Consider the following 12,063-nt stretch of genomic DNA (forward strand, 5'->3'; position numbering starts at 1 on the left):
AATGCGTATGAGCATTAACTCCCCTGTTAGATTGTTTTCCCGCAGGCGGGTGAGAATGTAAAGTAAGTGTCAGTAAAGAGATGTCCATATGAAGTAAACTGGAGCGGCCACAGATGTCCAGGAAGGAGGGTGGGCTCATGTGAATCTATAGCCCTATATGCCGCAAACAGATGTTTACAGGGTAAGTAACATTCTGTTCAAGGCATGTGTGGCTGTAATACACCTGCTTTGCATAGACTGTAAAGCAGTCCTCATCAGAAGCAGTGGCTAACCTGTGGATGTTGCAGCTGTTTGGAAAAGTGTACGTAGCACTGCTTGTACGCGTGCTAGAACTTCCACAGAATGTTTTGTTTACGTGTGTGGTGTAGACCATCTAGCTGCTTTGCATATGTCAGCTATTGGAATGTTACCTAGGAAAACCATGGATGCTCCTTCCTTGCAAGTAGAGTGCGCTCTAGAAGTTGTAGGTAGAGTTCTTTTGGTTTTAGTGTAACATGTTTGAATGCACTTAAGTATACATCTGGAAATACTAGATTTGAATATAGGCTTTCCTTTATGAGGTGGTGAAAAAGCAACAAATAGTTTAGTGTTGTTAAAAGATTTAGTTCTATCAATGGAGAACATAAATGATTCTTTGACATCTAATGTGTGGATAGACAAAACCAACAAAACAGCAACTCAATTAATTGATTGATTGAGGTGAAAGAGACAACTTTTGAGAGGAATTTAGGGTTGGTGCGAAGGACCACCCTGCCTCTGTGGAGCTGGAAAACAGGTTCTTGCAAGGTTAATGCCTGGAGCTCACTAACACATCTACGTGAAGTATTAGCAATTCCAAATTACACACTACAAGAGAGAAAATGAAGGGGGCAGGTATTCAGAGGATCAAATGAAAGTCCGATGAGTCGTGTAAGAACAATGTTAAGATTCCATGAGAGTGCAGGTGGAACCTGCGGTGGACTTACTCTCTTAAGCCCCTCCATGAAGGCATTGACTGGTATTTTGAATCGAGACATGTGTTGACTATTTTGTAAATAGACAGCTAACGCAGCAAGATGTAACCTTATGAAGGTGAATGCTAGCCCAGAGTTGTAAATGAAGCAGTAACAATGTTCTGTGTAGTGGAATTGAAGGAATCAATTTGTTTTGAATGACAATAACAAACAAGCCTCTTCCACTAAGCCATGTAGCATGCTCGGTGGTAGGCCTATGGGCTTCCTTAAGCTTGGTCATACATTTAGGTGGTAGATTCAGGTAATTGAATTCTATGATCTCAGGAGCCAGATCACCAGGTTGAGAGCCTTGGGATCTGGGTGCCTGATTTTTCTCCATGGTTCCGAATGAGAAGGTCCGGCCTGTTAAGGAGCCTCTCATTGGGACACTACAGAGAGGTCCAGTAATGTTGTGAACTAGGGCTGACGGAACCATGTGGGAGCCACTAGTATTAGTGCGAGAGATGTTTGCTTGAGCTTCCAAACCAGAAATGGAAGGAGAGGGAGAGGAGGAAAAGCGTAGGCAAAAATACCTGACCAGCTCATCCATCGTGCGTTGTCCTTGGAAAGTGGGTGTTAGAACTTGGATGCGTAGTTTGGGTATTTGGAGCTGTCTGTTGTTGCGAACATTTCTATTTGAAGGAACCCCCATTTGTGAAAGTATGGGAGGAGGACTTGGGGGTGGAGTTCCCACTTGTGGACTTGTTGCTGCATCCTGCGGAGGTCTGTAAAATTGTTGTCTCTCTTCCTGGTAGGTATTCCGCTAATACAGTGAAACTCAAAGTAAGGCCTGGCTTGTAGAGCATCACTGGGCTGCTGTTTTCTCGATTCAGCAGAGGCATTGGGAAATAAGTGAAATAAACAGACAAGCTTTTATTTAGAGGTTAATTGAAGTTAAAGAAAGTAACTAGGTTATCCTGCACTGCCTAACTTTAGAAAGACTTTTTTTCTCATCTTGCAGCAAAAGAGTAAAAATTTAATAAGATCTCTACAAAATTCAAAAAGTGTATTTCATTAACATGAAGAACCGTTTCAACGTAGTACATCACATTATATCATTCTTCCCCCAACTCTGACAATGTCAATATTGAACTAAGATGCAAGTCAGTTAAGTGCACTCTTTGGGCTGGTGTCCTATATACACGAAAAACATTTTAGTTTCATAAATCAAACACAGGAGAAGGTTTTGTACAATGCATATCCAGAAGGCATGCATTTCAACGTCCTTTATATGATAAAAAAGAAAAAGGGGGGGGGGGGGGGGGGGAGTGAAAGTAAACAATTGCCTAGGATCGTTTAGTTTGGTAAAGTGGGGAAGCAGAGATTAATACCAGGCTTTCTGGTTTCACATTGTACAATTGTGCCACTGGATGCATATGAATAAGACGCTTTACCCCGCACACTTTTAATCCGCATGGCATTACCTCGCAAAATCTTTTACAACGCAGGGCTTTACAACGCAATCCATTACAACACATTCCCCCATTAGAATGCAAGTTACTATTCTAACTCCACAGGGGCATTACTTTGGGGAATGTGTTGTAATAGTTTGCGGTGTAAAGCCCTGCGCTGCAAAAGATTTTGCGGTGTAAAAAATGCGGGGTAATGGTATGCGGAGTAACGCATGCGGGGTAAAGGATGTTTCCAAATGTATGCCCTTCACTACCCCCACACCTCTCATACAGGCACCGCTGCCCCCCGGCACCACCCACCCCGACCGCCACCCTACTGGCATCAATGCGGCCCTCGGTCACATAACAGACAAACCTTTTGGCCCCTGGTAAAATGTTAGTGAGTACCCATGATCTAATATATGAACATTGTGATGTACAGCCCATCTCCAAACGGTCTGAAATAGGTGAGCTAATTGTGGAGAATGTCTCCCCCACTGTTTTTGCAGATATTACATGGCTGTCATATTGCCCTTCCGAACTAGGACAACCTTGCCGATCAGGTCAGGTAGGAATGCTTTGAATGCTAGGTGAACAGCTTGAAGCTCTTGGTTGTTGATATGGAAACCCAAGTGTTTGGTGTCCCGGAGACCCTGTACTGTGCACCTCATCCTGTAAGTGATGCATCCAATGTGACAGTGATGTTGGGAACAGGGTTGAGGAAAGGCCGCCCTTGTAATTGGTTGTTGATGTTTCATCACTGAAGTGTGATCAGTGCAATGGTCTATCATCATTAGGTCTTCTAAATGACCCTATGATTGAGACCATTGTTGTGCTAGGCATTCCTGTAACGGATGCATGTGTAGTTGTGCATGAGGTACTATGGCAAAGCAGGAGGCCGTCATACCTCAGAGATGAAAGAATGATCTCACTGAGAATTGTTGATCTGTCTGGAATTGAGGTATTAACGCTTGAAAATTCTGGATTCTTGCAGTATTGGGATAGATAGGCTAATGTGTTTAGAATAGCCCCTAAATACAGCTGAACCTCCAGGTTGAAGGTGAGACTTGGCGATATTGATGGTGAACCTTAAGCGATGGAGCAGATCTATTGCAACCCAAGTGTGTTGTTGACTCTGCTGAGGAGTGTTGGCTTTAATAAGCCAACTGTCCAGGTATGTAAATACCTGAAGTTTTTGTCATCGTAGATGGGCTGCTACTATCGCTAGGCATTTGGTGAATACCTGAGGTACAGTAGCCACCCCAAAAGGGAGGACTTTGAACTGATAATATTTGTCGTCCACCACAAACCTGAGATATTTGCGAAGTGCTAGGTGCATTGGTATTTGAGAATAAGCATCCTTTAGGTCTATTGTAGCCATAAAGTTGCCTTGTTGGAGAAGTGAGATCACTTCTTGTAATGTGACCATATGGAAGTGCTCCAACAATCAAGTTACTTACCTGTGGTAATGATGTATCTGTAAGAGACATGGAATATGCTACTTACAAGTATGCATCTGTTCTTGGCATGTAGAGCTGCAGAGCCACACACTAAGGATAAGATCGCCATCTGGTGTTGGGCTTGGATGATTGCAGGTTGTTGTTGTCTTCGGAAGAAGTCTTTGGTCACGAGATTGGTGACTCCTCCCCTGGACAACAGTGCGCATGGGCATCCACTCCATCCTCAGATTGTTTTTCGTCATGATGGGAAATGATGGAGTGTATAAGAAGTAAAGAGAAAGGATGTCCATGTGTAGTGTCTAATTAAGACAATGCTGGAACGGATACAGGTCCCGGGGAGGCGGGTGGCCGTGTGTAGCTCTGCAGCTCTACATGCCAAGAACAGAGGCATACTGGTAAGTAGCATATTCCGTTCGAGGCATATGAGCTGCAGATCACACACTAAGGATAGACTATATAGCAGTGTCTCCCCTAGCGGTGGTCACCTGGACCCATGAGCCTTGTTAGAACAATATTAAGGTTCCACACCGGGGAAGGTGGTAACCTTGTAGGAATAATTCTTTTAAGATCCTCCATAAATGCTTTAATGGCTGGTACCTTAAAGAGGGACAGGTGTTGTCTATTTTGCAAATAGGCTGCTAATGCCGCTAGATGTAGACGTATAGAGGAATACGCTAAATTGCATCTTTGCAAGTGTAGTAAATAGCAAATGATGTTTTGGATGGAAGCATCCAGTGGTTGTATGTCATTGCTAGCGCAGTAAATGGCAAATAGTTTCCATTTTGCAGCATAGCATGCCCTAGTAGTAGGTCTTCTGGCTTCTTTAATGATATTCATACAGTCTGGAGGAAGGTTGAGGTACCCGAACTCTAAGACTTCAGGAGCCAGATTGCCAAGTTCAGTGTTTGAGGATCTGGGTGTCTGATTTCTCCATGGTTCTGGGTTAAAAGATCCGGGGAGAGATGCAGTTTTTGATGTGGAACTAGCGATAGTTCCAAAAGTGTGGTGAACCAGGGTTGACGTGCCCAAGTGGGAGCCACTAGGATGAGTGTCAGCGACTTGTTTCAGTTTGCGTACCACAAATGGAATGCGTGGGAGAGGCGGAAAAGCGTATGCAAATCTGCCTGACCAGTTCATCCATATTGCATTGCCCTTTGACCGTGGGTGTGGGAACCTGGGGGCGAAGGTTGGGCATTTTGCGTTTTCTTGTGTGGCGAACAGGTCTATGTCTGGTTGTCCCCACTTTTGGAAGAATGGGAGTAAGACTTTGGGGTGTAGTTCCCATTCGTGTATCTGCTGTGTGTGGCGACTTAAGAGGTCGGCCACCTGGTTCTGAACCCCTGGGAGGTGTTCTGCTTGCAGGTAGATGTTTTGGGGAATTGCCCATCTCCAGATTTGTTGCGCCAGTTGTAGAGAATGTGTCCCTCCTTGTTTCTGTATGTAATACATTGTGGTCATGTTGTCCGTGCGGATGAGGACAGTCTTGTTTTGTAGGTGCACTTGGAAGGATTTCAGTGCTAGGAACACCGCTAGAAGTTCTAGGTGATTGATGTGGAGCAGTTTTTGTTGAGTGGTCCATCTGCCCTGAGTGGTGTGTTGAAGGAGGTGGGCTCCCCACCCTGTGAGAGATGCGTCAGTGGTCAGCACAACTTGTGTAAGAGGCTCTAAGAACGTCCGCCCTTTGGACAGGTTGATGGTGTTCCACCACTTCAGCGAGCGAAGTGAGCGGCTGTCCACCAACACCAGATCGGTTAGTTGTCCGTGGGCCTGGTTCCACTGTTGTGCTAGACATTCCTGTAAAAACTGGGGTGGTGTAGTGGGCAAAAGAACGATGGATTTAACCCAGATCTCTTGACTGGGGGAGAATGTCTGCATTGTCAGCATTCCGTCCATCATTTGTTTGTTGTAACGCTTTTCGCCCTAAGTGGGATGGGTTTTCCCAGACGTGGGACCCGTGCTCACTACGCCACTGGAGTCAAGCTATCCTGGCTGATGACGGCTGATAGCCAGAAACCGGTCCTAGGATGCTTGATTCCGGTCCAGGGAAGACATGGCTTGGCAGTTCGGGCTGGACTGTTCCCATGAGGCACAGGGTCAAGACTGATTTGCATATGGCCATGTCTAAACTGGGGTGGTGTAGTGGGCAAAAGAACGATGGATTTAACCCAGATCTCTTGACTGGGGGAGAATGTCTGCATTGTCAGCATTCCGTTCATCATTTGTTTGTTGTAACGCTTTTCGCCCTAAGTGGGATGGGTATTCCCAGACGTGGGACCCGTGCTCACTACGCCACTGGAGTCAAGCTATCCTGGCTGATGACGGCTGATAGCCAGAAACCGGTCCTAGGATGCTTGATTCCGGTCCAGGGAAGACATGGCTTGGCAGTTCGGGCTGGACTGTTCCCATGAGGCACAGGGTCAAGACTGATTTGCATATGGCCATGTCTAAACTGGGGTGGTGTAGTGGGCAAAAGAACGATGGATTTAACCCAGATCTCTTGACTGGGGGAGAATGTCTGCATTGTCAGCATTCCGTCCATCATTTGTTTGTTGTAAGACATTCCTGTAAGGGACGCATTTGAAGGCGTGCGTAGGGTACTATGGACATGCATGACGCCATCATGCCTAAGAGTTGCATGAACACTCTTGCGGGGAGAGAGTGTGGTGTTTGAAATTTTTTGATGAGACTTTGTATGTTGGCTATCCTGGCTGTGCTGGGGTAAGCTACGGCTTTGGAAGTGTCTATGGTGGCTCCCAGGTATTGTTGTACTTGGGAGGGTTGTAGTTGAGATTTGGGATAGTTGATGGTAAATCCCAAGTTGTGTAAGGTTTGAATAGTGCGGTGAGTGTGGAGAACGCATTTGTCTAGAGTACTGGCTTTTATGAGCCAATCGTCCAGATAGGGGAAGACATGGATTTCTTGTCTCCTGAGATATGCTGCCACAACTGCCAAGCATTTGGTGAATACCCTGGGTGCAGTTGTTACTCCGAATGGGAGAACTGTAAACTGATAGTGCTGACCGTCTACCACGAATTGTAGATACTTCCTGTGAGCGGGATGCATAGGGATGTGAAAATATGCGTCCTTGAGGTCTAATGTGGCAAGGAAGTCTCCTTGTTGAAGTAATGGAAGGGCCTGTTGGAGAGTGATCATGTGGAAATGATCCGATTGTATGTACTGGTTTAGTAGTCTGAGGTCCAGTATGGGTCTTAAGGTTTTGTCCTTTTTGGGAATGAGGAAGTATAGGGAATATACTCCTGTGCCCTGATGTTGTAGTGGAACAGGTTCTATTGCGTATTTCTTGTTTGAGGAGCGTGAGGTGGTGAGACGTCATGGGACGGTGCCTGGGTGGTATGTTTGGGGGAGGGTTTATCAGTTCGAGGCAGTAGCCAGATTGGATAATTTGTCTTACCCACCTGTCTGTAGTGATGGTATTCCAGACAGGTAGAAAGTGTTGAAGTCTTCCCCCGACCGGAGTGGAATGGTCTGGGGGGGGGGGGGGGGGGGGGGGGGGGGTGTGGGAGTGGTGGCAAGTCACTGTTTGGTGGCTGGAGAGGTGCGGCTGTTGTTGTTGCCCCGTCCTTGGCCTTTAGTATTGTTTCCCCGATAACCTCCTCTAAAATATCCTCTGTTAGGGGATGTTTGACCTGATGCTTTGAAGGTGGAAGAGTTGTCTGTTCCCACATTTTTGGAACCTCCTCTATAAAAGGAGCGACGACAGGAGCCTCTGGGTTGAGTAGACTGCAATGCTCCCATTGATTTGGCAGTCTCATTATCTTTCTTCATTTTTTCTAGGGCAGTGTCTACTGCAGGGCCGAATAGTTGCTCCTGATTAAAGGGTTGAGCAAGAATGGTGGTTTGGACTTCTGGCTTGAAGCCGGAAATGCGCAGCCATGCGTGGCGTCTAAGCAATACACTTGTGTTGACTGCCCTAGAGGCGGTGTCCGCTGCGTCTAATGCACATTTAATGGAGGCACTGGATATTAGTTTGCCCTCTTGGATGAGGTCAGTGGCCTGTGTTTTGTATGGTTCAGGCAGGTGTTGCAAGAGATCCTCTAGTTGATCATAATGGGCTCTATCATAACGAGCCAATAGGGCTTGTGTATTGGCAGTAAGCCAGTGGTTAGCAGCTTGTGCGGCAACCCTTTTGCCGGAAGCCTCCAAGAGTTTAGACTCTTTGTCTGGGGGCGGCGTCTCTCCGGTTGTTTGTGAGTTCGCCCGCTTTCTGGCATTTGATACGACTAGTGAGTCTAGGGGGAGTTGCGCCTTGATGCACGCAGGATCTTGTGGCGCCGGTCTATATTTCTTTTCTATTCTGGGGTTGAGAACCCTGGCCCTGACAGGGTCTTTAAAAACCTCATTGGCATGCTTTATCACTCCCTTAATCATGGGTAGAATGTGAACTGTCTTCTGCGACTGCTCAAAAGTGTCGAGTAGGAAATCCTCCTCAGGAGTGTCGTGTGCATGGTGACGCCATGAAACGATGCTGCTCTGTTTATAAGCTGACCGAACCCTAAATGGTCATCAGGAGGGGAGGGTTTTGAGGGATATGGAGTGGGGTCAGGCATATCAGGCATAGGGTAAGTCCAGCCATCTACTGGTGCTGTGTCCGGGAGTGTAAAGGGATCAGTAGGATCAGTGGGATAAGTAAACAAATCTGGGTCTCCCCCTCCCCCTAAATCATCATCATCCTGTGGAGGTGGTGTGTGAGAAGGAGATGGTAGAGGTGAAGGCGGTGGGGGTGGGGGGGATGGAATAGGGGGTAATGTAGGAGAGGAAGGACGTATGGGTGAAGTGGCACAGTCCTTCTTTGGAGGTGCTGGAGGAGGTGTTGTGTCCAGCTTTCTTTTCTTGTAGGGCACCACTGTGACATGTCCAGTTTTCGGATTTATGTAAATCCGTTTTTGCTTTGGATCAGGCCGAAAGAGTTCCTCACTGTCCGAAGGCTGCCTTGGCGCCGACTTTTTTGTTTCTGATTTTGATTTTTGTTTTTTATGGACTTGTTTTGGCACGGAGGATGTTTTCGGTGCCGAAGAACCTTTCGGTGCCGAAGAACCTTTCGGTGTCGGTGGAGACCGTGGCGCCGAAGAATGTTTCGGCACCGGTGGAGACGTCGGTGCCGAGTGACGTTTCGGGGCCGATGGAGATTTCGGTCTCGGAGCCTGCTTCGGTGCCGAAGGTATTATAAGCACAATTACATGAGGTTTGCTCGAGCCCGAGCCACCTGCAGGCTTACTTTTCTTCGGAGCCGGGCCCGAGGGCGGGGCTTCTGAAGATGTTTTTGGATCGCGACTGGGCCCAGCTGGCAGAGTCTTGACCAATGTCTTTTTGGGTGGTGTTGGGGTAGGGGGCTGGTACTCACAGGCTGCCCCGGATCAGAATCGTCTGCCTCGGACACGATCTGGAGATCTTCGGAGTAGTCGTCAGGGACATCCTGTGCAAAGATGTCTTCTGGTTCCGGAACCGGCTTGGCCATGATATGGCGTCGAGCTCTTCGGTCCCGGATAGTTTTCTTCGAACGGAATGCGGCGCAGGCTGGACAGCTGGATTCGTTGTGGTGTGGTGAAAGGCACAAATTACAGACCTCGTGGTGATCGCTATGAGGAAACTTTGCTCCACATTGGGGGCATTTTTTAAAAGGTGTCCTTTCCATCAGCCGCGTCCGGAGTCGGTCCGATATGGATTTCGACGTCGAGTTTTCAAATTTGAGAGTTGTAGTGGTTGCTATAAGTTTTCTGCTGGAGCGGAAAAAAGTTAATCCGAACCCAATGGCGGAAAAAACAATCTGAGGATGGAGTGGATGCCCATGCGCACTGTTGTCCAGGGGAGGAGTCACTAATCTCGTGACCAAAGACTTCTTCCGAAGACAACAACAACCTGCAATCATCCGAGCCCAACACCAGATGGCGATCTTATCCTTAGTGTGTGATCTGCAGCTCATATGCCTCGAACATGTAGTTATAGATTCCTTACCTTAGAATTACCCCCAGGCGTCAGACTGGATGTGGGGAACCTTTTTCTTAGCAGTACCCCTGTTCATCGGAAGGCGGCGTCAGTCGACTCCGCGTCCGTTGTCAGCATCGTGGTCGCCAGGATGACGTTGCGGTGTGCACTTAGACGCCGCCCCTGCGCACTGATGTCAGTTCTGACACGACTTTCAAGCCAGAAGCGCACAGCCATGCAAGACACTGACCACTGGTGCACAAAACTAGGGCCCTAGAAGGGAGTCCCTACCCCTAGAAGTCAGTTCGCAGAACAGGGAGGATGGGTGGGGCGGTAGGAATCTATAACTACGTGTCTCCTACAGATATATTGTTACAAACGGTAAGTAACTTGTTCATCTGAAAGAGACTGTAGTTATAGATTCCTTACCTTAGAATTGATACCCCAGCAATGTCAACTCTGGAGGTGGGTCTGCGAACCAAGTTCACACCAGGAAGTCCTGGAGAACAGAACGGCCGAAAAAGCCGTCTCTCCGGACTTCGCTATCCAAGCAGTCATGCTTGGTGAACATGTGTAAGGATGACCACATGGCTACCTGACAGATTTTAAGTAAGGGAACTCCATGTCCTTTCTTAGCTCCCACATAACCCATGAAGAGTTAATCATCCTCCAGGAAGTCTTTTGTGCGGTCATGGTAGAAAGACCGCACACGCTTTGGATCCAGACGGTGGAATCTCTCCTACTCTTTGGAAGGGTGTGGAGGCAGGAAGGTGGTGGGCAATGTGATGGTCTGACCTATGTGGAAGGAAGTAACCACTTTGGGCAGAAAAGAAGGCCTAGTACGGAGGACTATTTTGTCGGATGGACAGCAAGAAAGGGAGGTTTGGAAGATAAAGCCTGAAGCTCACTCACCCTGCGAGCAGAGGTGTAGGCAAGCAAGAAAGCAGCCTCCAAAGAAAGGCGACGAAGAGGACAATTATGTAGTGGCTCAAAGAGGGCACACAAGAGATAAGTGAGCACAAGGTTCAAGTCCCACTGGGGCATTTAGAAAGGAGAAGGAGGAAAGAGATGAGTAATGCCCTTTAAAAAATCTGTTAACAAAATTGGGGACTTGAAAAGAGAAGGCTGATCAAGAAGGCGAAGAAAGGCAGAAATGTCCAAAAGATAGCCCTTAAGAGTGCCCAGAGCAAAGCCCTGCTGGGCTAAAGAATGAAGAGGAGAACCTCTGAAAGAGGGGCAGATAGGGGATCCACAGCCTTTGCTCTGCACCATGCCACACATTTGTTCCATCTACAGGCATATACCGTTTTGGTGGAGGGATGCCTGGCTGCCAAGATAACGTTTCAGACTTCGAGAGGAAGGTCGAAAGCGGTCAACTGTCGCCGCTCAATCACCATGCAAGGAGGTGGAGGCTGGTCAGGTTCGGGTGGAGGACCGTCCTCTATTGCTATGACAGAAGATCCTCCCGAAGAGGCAGTCTGACCGGAGGATCGATGGCCATGCTCAAGAGCTCGGGGTACCAGACTCTTCGTGCCCAGTCCGGAGCCACAAGAATGACTTTAGCCCAGTCGCGCTTGATCTTCTCCAGTACTCTGGGTAGAAGTGGTACAGGCGGAAAGGAGTGCAGGAGGCCGCAATTCCACTAGCGATGAAAGGCGTCGCCGAGCGAGTGCCGCCTTGGAAACTCCAACATGCAGAACTGCTGACATTGCGTGTTCTCTTCGGTGACGAATAGATCTAACCAAGGCTCTCCCCACTGCTGAAAGAGACCTTGCACCATTCCCGAGTGAAGATGCCATTCGTGATCCATCATGCACCGGCGGTGGAGTTAGTCTGCCCTGGCATTCAGTGAACCTGCCAGGTGTTGAACCACCAGGGATATACCCTGATGTTCCAGCCTTGTCTAGAGGCGAAGGGCCTCTAGACATACGGTCCATGGCTCCACCCCGCTCTGCTTGTTGCTGTACCACATAGTGGTGATGTTGTCCATGAACACCTGCACTACTCTTACTTTGACAAGGAAGGAAGGAAGGAATGCCTTCAGTGCTAGACGAAAACGCCCGGAGCTCCAGAAGATTGATGTGGAGCCCAGACGCCGCAGGAGACTAGAGGCCTCTGATCTCTGCCTCTCCCATATGGCCTCCCCATCCCAGGAGTGACGCATCTGTCACCACTGTGAACTCTGGTTGGGGAAGGAAGCGGGATCTGCCGTTGACCTAATTCTGGTTCGCGAGCCTCCACTGCAACTGACGTGCAGTCCCCTCCGAGAAATGGACA

At 48.1% G+C, this 12,063-nt stretch overlaps 1 protein-coding gene across 1 annotated transcript in view; it reads right to left on the reverse strand.

Moving 5' to 3' along the window:
• Window positions 1-12,063, reverse strand: part of DCAF10 (DDB1 and CUL4 associated factor 10) — a 160,029-nt gene that overhangs the window by 30,518 nt on the left and 117,448 nt on the right. The window lies entirely within an intron of this gene.

This window comes from Triturus cristatus, chromosome 2_1 (genome assembly GCF_964204655.1).
Source record: "Triturus cristatus chromosome 2_1, aTriCri1.1, whole genome shotgun sequence".
Classification (NCBI taxonomy): domain Eukaryota; kingdom Metazoa; phylum Chordata; class Amphibia; order Caudata; family Salamandridae; genus Triturus; species Triturus cristatus.